The following is a 13,794-nucleotide window of genomic DNA, read 5'->3' on the forward strand; positions in this document are numbered from 1 at the left end:
CTTAAGGTTAAGTTTTAGGGTTAAGTCTTAGGCTTGATTTTTATGGATAAGTCTTAGGTTTAAGTCTCAGGGTTGAGTCCTAAGGTTAGAGTCACCGGGTTAAGTCTTAAAGTTAAGTCTTAAAGGTTAATTCTTACGGTTATATCTTCGGTTTAAGTCTTAAGGTTAAATCTTAATCTTAAATATTAAGGTTACATCTTAGGGTTAGGTATTAAGTCTTAGGTTTAAGTCTCAGGGTTAAGTCTTAGGGATAAGTCTTAAGTTTAAGTCTTAGGGTTAAGTCTTCAGGTTGATCCTTAAGGTTAAGCCTTAGCGTTAAGTCTTAGGGTTAAGTCTTACGGTGAAGTCTTAAGGATAAGTCTTATGATTAAGTGTTGGGGTTAAGTCAAAATGGTAAATCTTAAGGTTAAGTCTTATGCCAAAGTCTCAGGTTTATGTGTTAGGGTTATGTCTTAAGGTTAAGTCTTGGGGATAAGTCTTAGTGTTAATTCTTAGTGTCAAATCTTAAGTTTAAATCTTTTGGTTATGATTACGTTTAAATCTTATGGTTGAGTCTTATGGTTATGTCTTAAGGTTAAGTTTTAGTGTTAAGTCTTAGGGTTAAGTCTTAAGGTTAAGTCTTAGATTTAAGTCTCACGGCTAAGTCTTAGGCTTAAGACCCAGGGTTAAGTCGTTAGGTTCTGTCTTAAGGTTAAGTCTTAGGGTTAAGTCTTAAGGTTATGTTTTAAAAGCTGTAGTCTCAGGGTTAAGACTTAGGGATCAGTCCTAAGGGTTAAAGGGTTAAGTCTTAAGGTTAAGTCTCAGGTTTATGTCTTAGGGTTATGTCTTAAGGTTAAGTCTGGGGTTTAAGTCTCAGGGTTAAATCTTGGGGATAAATCTTAGTGTCAAATCTTAAGTTTAAATCTTATGGTTATGCTTACGTTTAAATCTTACGGTTGAGTCTTATGGTTATGTCTTAAGGTTAAGTTTTAGTGTTAAGTCTTAAGGTTAAGTCTTAAGGTTAAGTCTTAGATTTAAGTCTCACGGCTAAGTCTTAGGCTTAAGTCCCAGGGTTAAGTCTTAGGGTTAAGTCTTAAGTTTAAGTCTTAGGGTTAAGTCTTATGGTTAATTCTGAGATTTAAATCTCAGGGTTAAGTCTTAGAGACAAGTCTTAAATTTGAGTCTTAAGATTAAGTCTCAGTGTTAAGTTTAAGGTTAAGCCTCAGGTTGACGTCTTAAGGTTAATTTTTAAGTTTTATCTTATGGATTGAGTCTTAGGCTTAAGTCTTAGAGTTAAGTCTTGGGTATATGTTTTACGGTTAAGTCTCAGCATTAAGTGTTATGGTTAAGTCTTGGGGGTACGTCTTAACGGTAAATCTTAAGGTTAAGTCTTAAGGTTATGTCCCAGGGTTAAGTGGTAAGGTTCTGTCTTAAGGCTGAGTCTTAGGGTTACGTCTTAAAGTTAAGTCTTAGGGTTAAGTCTTATGGTTAAGTCTTAAGGTGAAGTCTTAGGGTTAGAATCTTAGGCATCAGTCTTAAGGTTACATCTCAGAGTTTTGTCTTAATGTAAGTCTTAAGGTTAAGTCTTAGGGTTAAGTCTTAAGGTTAAGTCTTAGAATTAAGTCTCAGGGTTAAGTTTAAGTTTAAGCAACAGGGTTAAGTCTTACGGATTGAGTGTTAGGTTTAAGTCTTAAGTTTAAGTCTTAGGGTTAAGTCTTAGGCTTAAGTCGTAGGGTTAAGATTCAAGGCTAAGTCTTACGTTTAGGTCTTAGGGTTAAGTCTTAGCGTTAAGTCTTATGGTTAAGTCTCAATGTTAAGTCTTAGGGTTCAGTCTTCTGGTTAGGTCATTATTTTAGGTCTTAGGGTTAGGTCTTAGTGTTAAGTCTTAATGTTGAGTCTTAGGGTTAAGTCTTAGGGTCAAGTTTTAGGGTTAAGTCTTAAGGTTATATGTAGGATTAAGTTTTAGGGCTAAGTCTTACAGTTTAGTCTTAGTGTTAAGTTTTAAGGTTAAGTTTTATGGTTAAGTCTTTAGGTTAAGTCTTAGGGTTCAGTCTTACGGTTATGTCATTAGGCTAGGTATTAGGGTTAGGTCTTAGGGATAGATTCAAAGGGTTAAGTCTTAAGGTTGAGTCTTAGGGTTAAGAATTTGAGTTCAGTCTCTAGGGTTAGGTCTTTAGGTTAGCTCTTAGGGTTAGGTATTAGGATTAAGTCTTAGGGTTAAGTCTTAGCTTAAGTCTTAAGTTTAGGTGTTAGGGTTAAGTCTTAAGATTTAGTCTTAGGGTTAAGTCTTTGGCATAAGTTTATAGAGTTCAGTCTTAGAGTTAAGTCTTAGGCTTTAGTCTTAGAGTTAGGCCTTATGGTTAGGTATTAGGATTATGTCTTCTGGCTGTTTTAAGATTAAATCTTAAGGTTAAGTCCTAGCATTAAGTCTTAAGGATAAATCTTAGAGTTAATTCTTATGGTTAGGTCTTAGGATTTGTTCTTAGTTTTAAATCTTAGGGATAGGTCTAATGGTTAAGTTTTAGGTTAATTCTTAAGGTTAAGTCTTATGGTTAAGTCTTAGGACTGAGTCAGGATAAAGTCTTAGGGTTAAGTCTTAGATTTAAGGCTTAAGGTTAAGTCTGAGGGCTAAGTCTTAGGGTTAGTTCTTAGGGTTAAATCTTGGTGTTAAGTCTATAGGGTTAAGTCTTAGGGTTACGTCTTAAGGTTGTGTCTTTAGGGTTCAGTCTTATGGTTAATTCTTAAGGTTATGTATTAAGGTTACGTCTTCGGGTTAAGTCTAGGTTCGGTCTTAGGGTTAAGTCTAAGGTTAAGTGTTAAGGTTAAGTGTTAAGGTTAAGTCTTATGGTTGAGTCTTAGGGTTAAGTCTTAGAGTTCAGTCTCTAGGGTTAGGTCTTTAGGTTAGGTGTTAGGGTTAGGTATTAGGATTATGTCTTAGGGTTAAGTCTTAGCTTAAGTCTTAAATTTAGGTCTCAGGGTTAGGTCTTAAGGTCGAGTTTTAATATTGAGTCTTAAGGTTGAGTCTTACGGCTAAGTATTATTACCAGGAACAGAGGTATATTACTGTAGGGTCTTGCAACTTGGTCTTCTGCAAGATCGATTGATCAATCGATATATAGTCAGACAGACATAAAAATTATGCAATAGCTGCCCTAAATGTTTCAGAGATTTATTTCCAGTAGTTTAGTCCATAGAACTTCCTACAGTAGTTATCTATTTCCTCACGCTGCCAAGAACTCCATCGTGTTTGCCATCACTAGTACCAGTTGCTCTTCTCCTTGTTTCTTTGGGTAACTTTGGAGTCTATGCTGTGGAAACAGGCTAGTGTGATGAAATTTAGCACATAGGAATACTTCATGGTTTGCTGACTCTTCAGCAGGGGTTTCCTTCCTCCACTCCCTGCCCAGATCCACCCCTGTTCTCTTCATTCCTCTGTCCCTCTCCTGTCCCTCTCCTGTCACCACACCGCCCCATCTCACCCCCCTCTGCTGCTCAAAATATTAAGGGAACTAGATCTGTATTGAAAAAATTGGGGTTTCTCTTTCCTCTCCTGAGGATTTACCACCCAGAGCAGGCTCAGGTTCTGATCCTGCCAACTGCTCTCCAGCACTTGGATGCTTGCTCTGGGAAACAAGGACAGCTGCTCAAAATCTTTTGCAGCCAAAATCTTTGTTTAAATTCTAGTTGAAATTAAATGAAAAGCTGTCATCAGTCCCACCTGTGGCACAGAGAGACACCTGTGTTTCACGCACATGTCTGCACAGAAACACACGCAGAGGGAAAAAAGCCCGGTACTGCTTTGTGCAAGAAGTACGTAAACTCTCCCTATCAGCATTGCTCCTTTGAGCAATTGAATTGTTCTACAGTTATCTGACAAGCCGACACACTGCCCATCAAATGAGAACCAGAATGTATGCCATTTGCAAGACAGGGCAGCAATAAGCTTTCAACCACTTTCCAGTAAGATCAATTCAAGCAAGGCTGTGTATTCATGGATTTTCTCCTCTGCAAAACCATGAAGAAAACATGAACAGCACTCCCCAAAGGCAAAGGAGCAAACTGAGGGAGAGCAGCTCATTGGCACCTTTCAGAGCTTCAACAGTCAGGAGAAAAGGGAAAAAACCCATACAAAGATAAAGAGCAGCCAAGATGCACTTTTATAAAATGTATATTGTGACCTGTTCCACATCTCAGAATGACTTTCAATATTGCTTTGCATGGCTTTTAGACCAAGGCCTAATGTGGAGTGATAGCTTCTGCTTGCCAGGGCATGGTAAGATCACTCAAATGAGCAACACAGTAACAAGTAAACACCAAAGGCGATAGCAGAGCTTACCGCTTCCCTCCACTGGCCACCAGCTGTGCAGTAAACCAGCTTAACACAGCCTCCCTAAGGATGGCTCTAAAGTCGCTGAAAAGGAAAAAAAGAAGGTAAGTTCTTAGCCTGGAATGTAAAGGCACCCTCTTGGCTTCCAGGCAGGTGGCACAGATTGCCCAGCAGGGTCATGTCCCCACATTCCAGGAAAGATAAAAGAAATGCAGGACGTCTTTGTGGGGTGGGTTTGATGCATCCTTTCCGTTTGGTGAAAGCCTGAGGAAGGATGTATTCCCCGGTAGGACCGGTGGCACTTTAGACCTGAGGTTAAAAAAGTGCTGCACTTCAGTGACGCTCCCCAAGCTGCTTTCACCACCAAACAAAAAAAGATTTGCTCTCTCCAGTATGGTGGGAATGATACCATAAAGTCGGTCATGGAGAAAAACCCTCTAAGACTTGCTTGCAAGTTTCAGAAGGCCGGCATTCTTTATGGCAGTGCTGGGAGCACGGGGGAATGTTTCCTCTGAGCGTGCTCACCCAGTTCCTCGAGGGTACGCACTATGGACAGCAGAGCACTTGCACACTCATAGCGCATTACACATGCATTTTCAGTCAGGCACGGGATGGGTTACAAGTTGCTTGTTTCTAATGCAAACGAGCACACACCCTCAGACAGCACCGCTGAGGTTTTTTACTAGCTCCCCGTGCTCCCCAAGCGGGGCCTTGCCCTCTCTCGGGGGGCTACCTGAGTCAGAGGTCACGATCTCCCCCCACAACAATTACCTTTGTCCAAATTCCAACCAACATTCTGCAGATCGCAGCACTCTATCGGCTTGTCTCCTCCTGCGGCCACAACGCCCTCACCCGGAGGCTCTTTCTGCATCACTGAAGAGAACGCAGATCTTTTCCCCATCCATTCTTTGTTCCCCATCCTTCCCAAGGCTGACTCCCTGGATGAGAGGTCCCTTAATTCGTCACTTCTAACAGCTTTAGAGAGTCAGCTTGGCCTAACCTTTGTGCGCAGGTGTGTTTAACGTAGAGCTACACACCAAATCAGAGCGTGGTAACCGGGGAGCTCAGACATCTTGTCCCTTTGCCGAGCCAGCAGCCTTCCCTTAACAGAATCCCTGGACATAAACGTATATACAGTGGAATCTATACAGTGGCATCAAACGTCCCCCCAGACACCACATCCGTCCCTAAAACCCTTCCCCCCAGACAACCCTGAAAGACTTCCCTTGACCCCCTCCTCCACCCCAGGCTGTTCCTGAAATCATCCCCCACCTCCACCTCCCCGCCCTGTCCCTAAAACTTTTCCCCCAGACCCTGGTCCGGCCCTAAAGTCCTTCCCCCAACCCCCACACCTCCCCTCTCCCCCCTCCCGTCCTTCCCTAAAGGCCTTCATCAATCCCCCCCTGTCCGTCCCTAAAACCCTTCCCCCAGACTCCCCACTCTGTTCTCTAAATAATACACACAGCCTCAACACCTCCCCCCCCGTGTATCAATACACACACCCCCACATACCCCCACCTCCCCCACTCCCCCACCCCACCTCCCCCCACCCCCCACCCCCCATACACCCACTCCCACAAACACACATCCTTGCCCCACCCCCCACCCCCACACACCCCGCTCCATCCCTAAACACCTTCATCGATTCCCACCCGTCCCTCCCTAAACCCCTTCCCCCCACCCCCTCCCCTGCCCCCGTCCCTCTGTCGCTGGCATGGCCCAACTGCCCAGCACCACCAGACCACTCTGGCCCAAACACCGTAAGGCAATGGTTCCCACCTGCCGATAGCACGTCGAGGAACTTTTTTTTTTTTTCCTAAATAGAGAGCATTTTACTTTGTACGCTGCTGACTACGGCAAATTATGTTTTGCTGGCTGACTGGATACACAGCAAAGATGAACTCCACATCAAATATAATAAAATCTACCAATTATATCAAATAATGGAATATATCAAATGCAGTTTCTTATATTGCAATAAAAGAAAATAGCATGCAATATGATATAAGGCACCAGTAGCAGTAACTGTGAGCGATATGATAAAAGAGCAATAGGAGCGAAGCATCCATTTGTTATCCCAAAGTGTTAACGTGACTAAGGAAAGGAGACATCACCAATTCCCACCCCAACAACACCCAGGCCCACCCTTCGGCTGGGAGCCCCCTTGCAGCCAGTGCCAGGAGTCTCTCGGGAACTGGGAAATTCCCCTGGAGAAGGTACCAGGAAGGAATTCTCTTGCTGTTTCCCACCGTGCGTGGTAGCCATGTGAGGCACAGCACAAGAGTTCTGCTCCCTGCTTTCTCTGGTGAGAAAATTGACACAGCACTTTTGAACTCATATAGAACCAAAAAGCATGGCTTGGGAAAGTGCAGGGCTGCTCCCCTGGAGAGGGTTCGAGGAAGGAATTCTCTTGCTGCTTCTCACCCTGCCCTGGCAGCCATGTCAGGCACAGCAGAAAAGTTCTGCTCCCTGCTTTCTGTGGTCAGAAAACTGACCTCTTTTCCTTGGCAATAACGCACAGCCCAAAAAACTCACCTTGACAAACTGCAGCACTGCTCCCCTGGAGAAGGTGCCAGGAGGGAATTCTCTTGTTGCTTTTCACCCTGCCCTGGTAGCCATGTGAGGCACAGCACAAAAGTTCTGCTCCCTGCTTTCTGTGGTGAGCAAAATTGACCCTTAAGTGTTGCAGTCGTTAAGAGCCCAAAAAAGTAACTTTGGGAAAGTGCAGCACTCCTCCCATAAAAAAGGTTCCAGGAAGGAATTCTCTTGCTGTTCTTACCCTGCCCTGGCAGCCATGTGAGGCACAGCACTGAAGTTCTGCTCCCTGCTTTCTGTGGTGAGAAAATTGACCCATCATGGTTGCACTCATAGAAAGACAAAAAAACACACCTTGGGAAAGTGCAGCACTGCTCCCCTGGAGAAGGTGCCAGGAAGGAATTCTCTTGGTGTTCCTCACCATGCCCTGGCCGCCATGTGAGGCACAGCAGAAAAGTGCTACTCCCTGCTTTCTAAAGTTAGCAAAATCGACCGTTCACAGTTGCAGTCATGTAGAGACAAGACTTTCTTACTCAAAAGCAAACCCCAAAAAGCCACGTAGCCTTGGGAAACCCCTTGTCCTTCTGTGTGGCTGGTGACTTCCCATGGCTCTTCCACAAGGCAAGACAAATAACCATGAATTTGGAAGCCCATGTAAATTCAAGTACACTTAGTCCTCTGACAGTCACTACTTATGGGCCAGCAGTCCTCTCACCCCTGCACAGAACTGCCTGTTAGCCCTCTAGCAGTCATTCTCCATGGAGGGACCACAAGTCCTCCATACCTACCCGCCAGCTCACCAGAAATGAGTCAGACCACACCAGAAGTGACACTGCCTGACCTGCAGGAGATATATTAGACCAGTAATGATGGTTTCAAGACAGAAAAAACACCACCATCCAACAGCACAGCAGAAAAACAACCAGAAGAAACAACGTACACAAACCAAAGGCACCCATCCAAACCCCACAAAGGCAATAGAGCTGAAAAAAGGCACTCTCCACAAAAAAACCCACCACACAGTTCACAAGATAAGACAAAAATGCCATAACCCCAGGAACGCAGGGCCAACAAACCCAGATTCTGTCCATAACAATAACACACTTTGACACTAACTCGCCTGACCTCTAGCATACCATAACCTTGTTGCCCCCAAAACCCAGCACGTTGTAGCCCTAAGGCAACATGAAATGGAACACAAAGTCCCTGGAGATCTCTGTCAGGGCCTTCAGGTGGACACTGACCTCAGGCATCACTACCTTGAAGTGGGAGCCAGGTGGAGGCACCAGAACATCACCGGCACCCATCTTCACACCCTGAAATAGTGCCTGGGATAAACGCTCCTGGGGACAGAGGCTGAGGCACTTGGAGGCTTTGAACCATCACAGGGCTTCAGCTCATCATTTCTGTGTCAGAGCCACCAGGCAGGTGGCCCTATCCTCCCAGAGAGACCCCTCAGGGCACCTGTACCCAGTTCCAGGGGGCTGGACACACAGCCTCGGATCCATGGGGGGGAGGGGTGCTTTAATCCTGGGAGCAGGATTTCTAACAGTGCCCCTGGGGAGGAAAGCCTCCTCAGGCCTGGAAGCCTGAGAGACGTCCCTGCGCTGCTCCACATGTCACCAAAAGCAGGGGCTGAGGAAGGCTGCTTTGGGGCCTGTCGAGGGAACCAGCTCCCCTGGGCTGCTCTGCGGCCACCGGCTGCCGTTGCTGTCGCGCGGGTCTCAGTGCTGCTCTGCAGTCGGCCGTCACCTCCCCGGGGACACTCCCCAGCACAGCACACGTCTGCACTGGCTCTCCCTGGGGACAAAGATCACAAGCGAGGGATGGGCTTGGCTTTGCCCCCAGTCCCAGGCTGCCACCAGAGAGACCTGCCACCCCCGCCCCAGCTGTGCGATGTGGGCACCACGTACAGCTGCAGATGTGGGTCAGGGCAGCTGTGGGCAGGGGGCAAGCCCCGTGGCGGTGCCCCCGGCGCTGGCAGCAGGCAGAGCTGGGGAGAGCGAGGGGCAGCCCAGGGCAGCCGGCAGCCGGCGGCGGGGCCCGTCAGGGTGCAGCACCCTCAGCAATGCCCGGCTCCGTGCGCCTCGGCCCCAGGGCTGCAGCGCAGGGCTGGCCCCAGCTGGGGCTGGGCTGGGAACAGGCAGGCAGGGCCCCTGGCAGCCCCGGCACGCACCTGCTCCCTGCATGGGGCCTGAGCCATCTCTGCAGGCAGGAGGCCTTCCTTGGCGTCTGTCCCTCAAATCCCTCCCTCCGGCCCCCACGGTCCGTCCCTAAAACACTTCCCCTCGCCCCCAGTCCCTGCGAGCGGGGAATCCGCCTCCCCAGCTGCGGGCCCAGGTGGCGCAAGCCCCCCCAGGGCTCACCCTGCCATCCATGTGGTTCCTGGAATAATAATTCTAATGAGCAACACTCAGAGAGGCCAAAAACTGGAGTGCAGGGTTGATGCCGGCATTACAGCCGGCTGCAAGCGAAAGGCACTCAATGGGCATGGGCGCTGCTGGGAGGGAAAGCGCCACGTCAGGACGGTCGGGAATCTCGGCTGGCTGGGAGGGAGCTCCATCGAGCGCTCAGAGTCGAGGCTTGAGATCCTTGCAGCCATGGAGGTTTTTGCACGGAGAGCTGCGCTAAGCAGGGCCCGTTTATCACTTTGGCTGCAACACGAGGGTGCTGCACCCCTGCATGGTGCTTCCCCTGAGCCGACAGAGAACTTTCTCTCCTGGGCTTTGTTCCCTCTGGGACAGTGGCTGTGAGCGAGGCAGGGCTGTCAGATATGCACAGCAGGGGTCGAGGGGCTCAGAACGGATAAACCCCCTGGCCCGCGCCCGGCCCTGCCCCTCTCTTACAGCCGCCATGGCAGTTCCCCTGCAGCTGAATAGAACCATCAACGCTCTGTCTTCAGTGGAGTTTCTTGTACATAGAAAAAGGAGACAGCACATACCGTGAAGCACAGCCAAGAAGGTGACACCTGATTTTAAAAAAAGAATACATTTAGTCCATCACAAAAAATGTGGTGGAACTCACTCTTCCAATTGTATTAGGCAGGAGGAAAATGGATTTGGAAAGCAAGAAAAATCGTTCACTTCAAGCTATAAGGTGTCTACGGAACACACTCTCCCGTGCATGTCCTGCTCATTGGTTCCGTGCTTTGGACGTGCCTGCAGTTTCGCTGAAGCACCCTCTCTGGGTTACTCTTCCAAAGGGTTCTTGGGACATCTGCATAGGGAAGCTGTCTGAAGAAATCACCGTTTGTTATCCTGTCGGGTTTCAGTCAGGGCAGATAGCCTGTGCATGCAGGGACTACAAACTGCAGGCATCACAACTTGTGGATAATAAGAAAAAGGAGGTACACGATATGAATTTACAGTACAAGGCTGTCACTGATACAAGCCACGTGAAGTGGAATATAGTACTTTTAGCACCAGTGAAATAGTGTACATTAAAAAAGTAATCATCTATATACAAAAAAGTAATGAAAACTTATTTTCAGGACATCAGCGCTTTGCTACTGTTTGCCTGGAGTTTACATGGGAACTAAGAGATCCGTTTCTCTAGAGCAGCTCTGATGAGAGTCATGTATCAAATTCTGGAGAAGTGAATGATCTGATCTGGTAACCTAAAGCCTATTTCCGTTACATACCCTAATCAAAAGTGATTGCTAGTCTGTTAGAGTAGACCTTACGCCCTGCTGTTCCTTGCCTTTTTAATAATGTTAGTGCGTTCCATCCTAGGCATTTTAAAAGAATGGCTTTTAAAGCAGCTTTTCCCAGCAAGCCAGATGTTGCATGAGTCACACTGGAATAAGGGGAGGGGAGTCTGCGGTGTATCGCTGTGGCACATCACTTTAAAATAGTGCAGTGCACTCTAGGACAAATAAAAAGAATAGTAAATCAGAAGAGTTCAGCTGTTGTGGCGATTTATTCTACAACGGGCAACCTGGCCATCTGCGTGGGGCCAAACCTCCTCAGCCCACCCGAGGGGCACACGCTCCCCCTGGATGTCCTGGGGCAGGTGATGGGGAAGCTACGCTCTGTTTACCAGCCAGCTACAGCCTTCCGTCCCCACCGGAGCGTTGCTGCCCAGAGGTACCTGGCTGCCGCCTATCCTGAGCAAACGTTCGTGGGGGAGCTGCTGGGCAGAGCAGCCCCACAGCTGCAGCTTTCTGCCCAGAAGCGAGGGTCAGGAGCGCGAAAGACTGTGCTCAAGCCACTTTTCAGCCACCTAGGTGGAAACCAGCAGTGGTTGCTTGTGTGCAGGTGACACAGCTGGTGGAGTTCTTCATTGAGCACCACGAGGAACTCTTTGGAGAGGACGTGGCTGATCTGGCCAACACATCAGCTGAGGAGTTGCCAGCCCTGGGGCAGAAGCAGAAACTGCAGAGCTATGTGAGGTCCATAAACAGTGTGCTGACAAAGGCCTCCACCGCTGAAGGTGGCCCTGCTGCCGCAGGGACGAGCAAGGTCATCCACCTTGCCCAAGTGCAGAGTAACGCTGATGCGGGTTGGCCGTGGCACTTTGTGCGGTGATCCAGCCAGAACTGGCTCAGCTGACTGAGCAAACCCATCCAAGGGACCTGCCTTTCAGAGCTAAGGTAGCCATTGGGCAGGTCGGTCCTTGCCACCTGTTCACTTCCACATTTCCACTGCAGGTGCCTCCAGTCACTCCAGAGTGCAAACACCTGAAGAGCTCCTCTTAGGAGAGAAGGGAAGATGAGCTAGCTTTGATTAAGTGCAGAGCTGGTTCAAGTTCGTTGTGGCTTTACCTGTCTAACAGTACTCTTGAATGGAAAGGTTGCCAGGCTCTTCACGAGAAAACAGAAAGCAAAAACGCGGCTGAGAAGAGGGGAGGGGCGGGCAGCCAGGCAGGAAGAGGATAAAGTTGGAGAGAGAGCTCTCAGGGGTGGGCAACTGAGGAAATCCAAGTAGGCAAGAAGAACGAGGAGCCCAGGTGTGTAGCGCAGCCTGCTGTCCATCTTTCAAATGTTCAAATGTTTCAAATCACCAGGATGCTGGGCAATAAACTGCCTCCTGTGGAGCAGTGGGTACCGTTAAACTCCCTTTTCCTTGTTGGACTGATTATGACTACTGTTAAGTGGGAATATTGTTTAGTGAGGAAGTTAACAGAGGCTTTTGATTAAAGTTGTGATTAGGAATATATCTCAAAGTAAGGGGCGCAGGTCCTCCAGCGTTCAAATAATGCACCCTTGTGTAGGGCTGTAGCATCTCATCCAGGTGTGACCTGAGGAGAACTGTATCCTCTAGACAGTGCCAGAATCCAGGCAGAACAGGTGGGATTGCTCTGGTGAGACATCCCAGGGTTGACGTGATTCATCGGGGTGTAACTCTGTTGTACCTAACTCTGACACAGCTGAGACCCACCAGTTCCCAAGGCCAAAGTCACTGGAAGGATGGGGTAGGCATTTTTCCACTGTGGCTGAGGAGAACTCACCAGGATGTCAGAGCTCCTGCAAGGATTTTGCACATCTGTTTATTTTACAAACTCATCCATGTATATAAACAACTGGTGTCTTACTCTTAAGACAAGCAGACCTGAAAGGACAGGTTACTGAAGGAGGAGATGGTTAACATGAATAAACTTTTAGACAGTGTTTTAAAGCATTGCCAGCCCTAGAAAGCAAGCTGAGATCCGTACGATGGGTGGGACAGGGAGAGTTACATGTTCTATTTTCTACACACGTTACATCAGGAAAAGGGTTTTTCCCACCTTTCAGTCATCATGTAACGCCTTCTAATTGGGACTGCTGTGGCCTTCTGCAGGGTCTCATAGGTGAATGAAGACCCAGGCAGTGTTGGGTCTCCTTCTTGAACGCCTTCCAGAGAGCACCTTGTAATTGCTAATGGACCATCTGTGCCTCACGGCCAGGGGGAGATTACAGCAAAGCAGGAGTTAAGTCACAGTGCAACTTGAGGGTATCACATGAATTTATCAGGACATTTAAGCTTTTGAAAATACTTCAAGGACAAAATGCTTAAGAGTTTTTATGATGGCTGGATGAAAAGTGGGGTGATGGAAAAAACAAGGGTTCCTTTTGTCACTTTTCACTAAGCTTGTAGAATGTAACTTATACAGAGATATTATAAAATGGTGCATAGCCATAGCATGTTAACCGTAACTGAGGATGTGTGTCAGAGGCAAAGCCATTGATTTGGTAACACATCTGCAGTGAGAATGCTGTTTCTGTCTGCTGGGAGAGAGGGGAGAGGGAGTAAGACATTCTGTCCCTCTACCCCTTGCCCTTAACATATTCTTATCATGCCTGGGACAAATTTATTTATTTATTTATTTTTAATCTAGGAAGAAGGAGATTGAGTTCAAATCTCTATTCTGTGTGCTGCTTTTTAAATCCCCAGGGCATCTGTCCTTTTTTGAGTAAAATGGTGAGTCTAGCCTACAGCAGGTCAGGGAAAGGCTGCTGAGTACTTCCTTCCCTTCAGTTTCTCCTGCCCTTTTCGACTGGCACTGAAGGGCACTGCTGCTTGGCAGCCCCCATCCCTAATACAACAGCCCAACATTCTTGTTGAAGCTGAGTAAGCTTGGTTTTGGTTAGCTAACGAATACGAAGTCGTTCTCCTGAAGCGAGTGGTGGAGTCATAGTATACTACCGTGTGTGGGTTAGTGTCCCACAGTCCAAGTGGGAAAAGTGTCTGAGCTGCAGCAACTAGCAAACTAGTTGTCCGATACAACAGCTGAAGGGAAAGTCTGGCGCTTCCCCTCTTCCAGCCTTGTAGTCCTGCTACTTCTTGTTGTGGGTGGTTGAGCATAAGGACCACTGAGCTGACTGGAATTGACTGAAATAAGGACTGGTTGAGCTGACCAAATGGTGAGTCTCCCCTAGAAAAAGACCATTACTATAGTCATAGAGCAAAACCCCTAAAAATCATTCTTCTTGTTTAAGTTTTGTAAGAAATATATATATATATATAAAAACATAA

General features: G+C 47.3%; 1 long non-coding RNA gene across 1 annotated transcript in view; it reads left to right on the plus strand.

Moving 5' to 3' along the window:
* The first annotated feature begins 1,655 nt into the window (after positions 1–1,655).
* LOC308056743 overlaps positions 1,656–13,794 on the plus strand; it is a 425,870-nt gene continuing 413,731 nt past the window's right edge. The window contains exons 1-2 of the long non-coding RNA XR_013924954.1: positions 1,656–2,751; positions 2,801–2,995. This is a non-coding gene — a long non-coding RNA (uncharacterized lncRNA). The remainder of the gene's footprint in view (positions 2,752–2,800; positions 2,996–13,794) is intronic.

Source organism: Falco punctatus, assembly GCF_963210335.1.
Source record: "Falco punctatus genome assembly, chromosome: Z".
NCBI lineage: Eukaryota > Metazoa > Chordata > Aves > Falconiformes > Falconidae > Falco > Falco punctatus.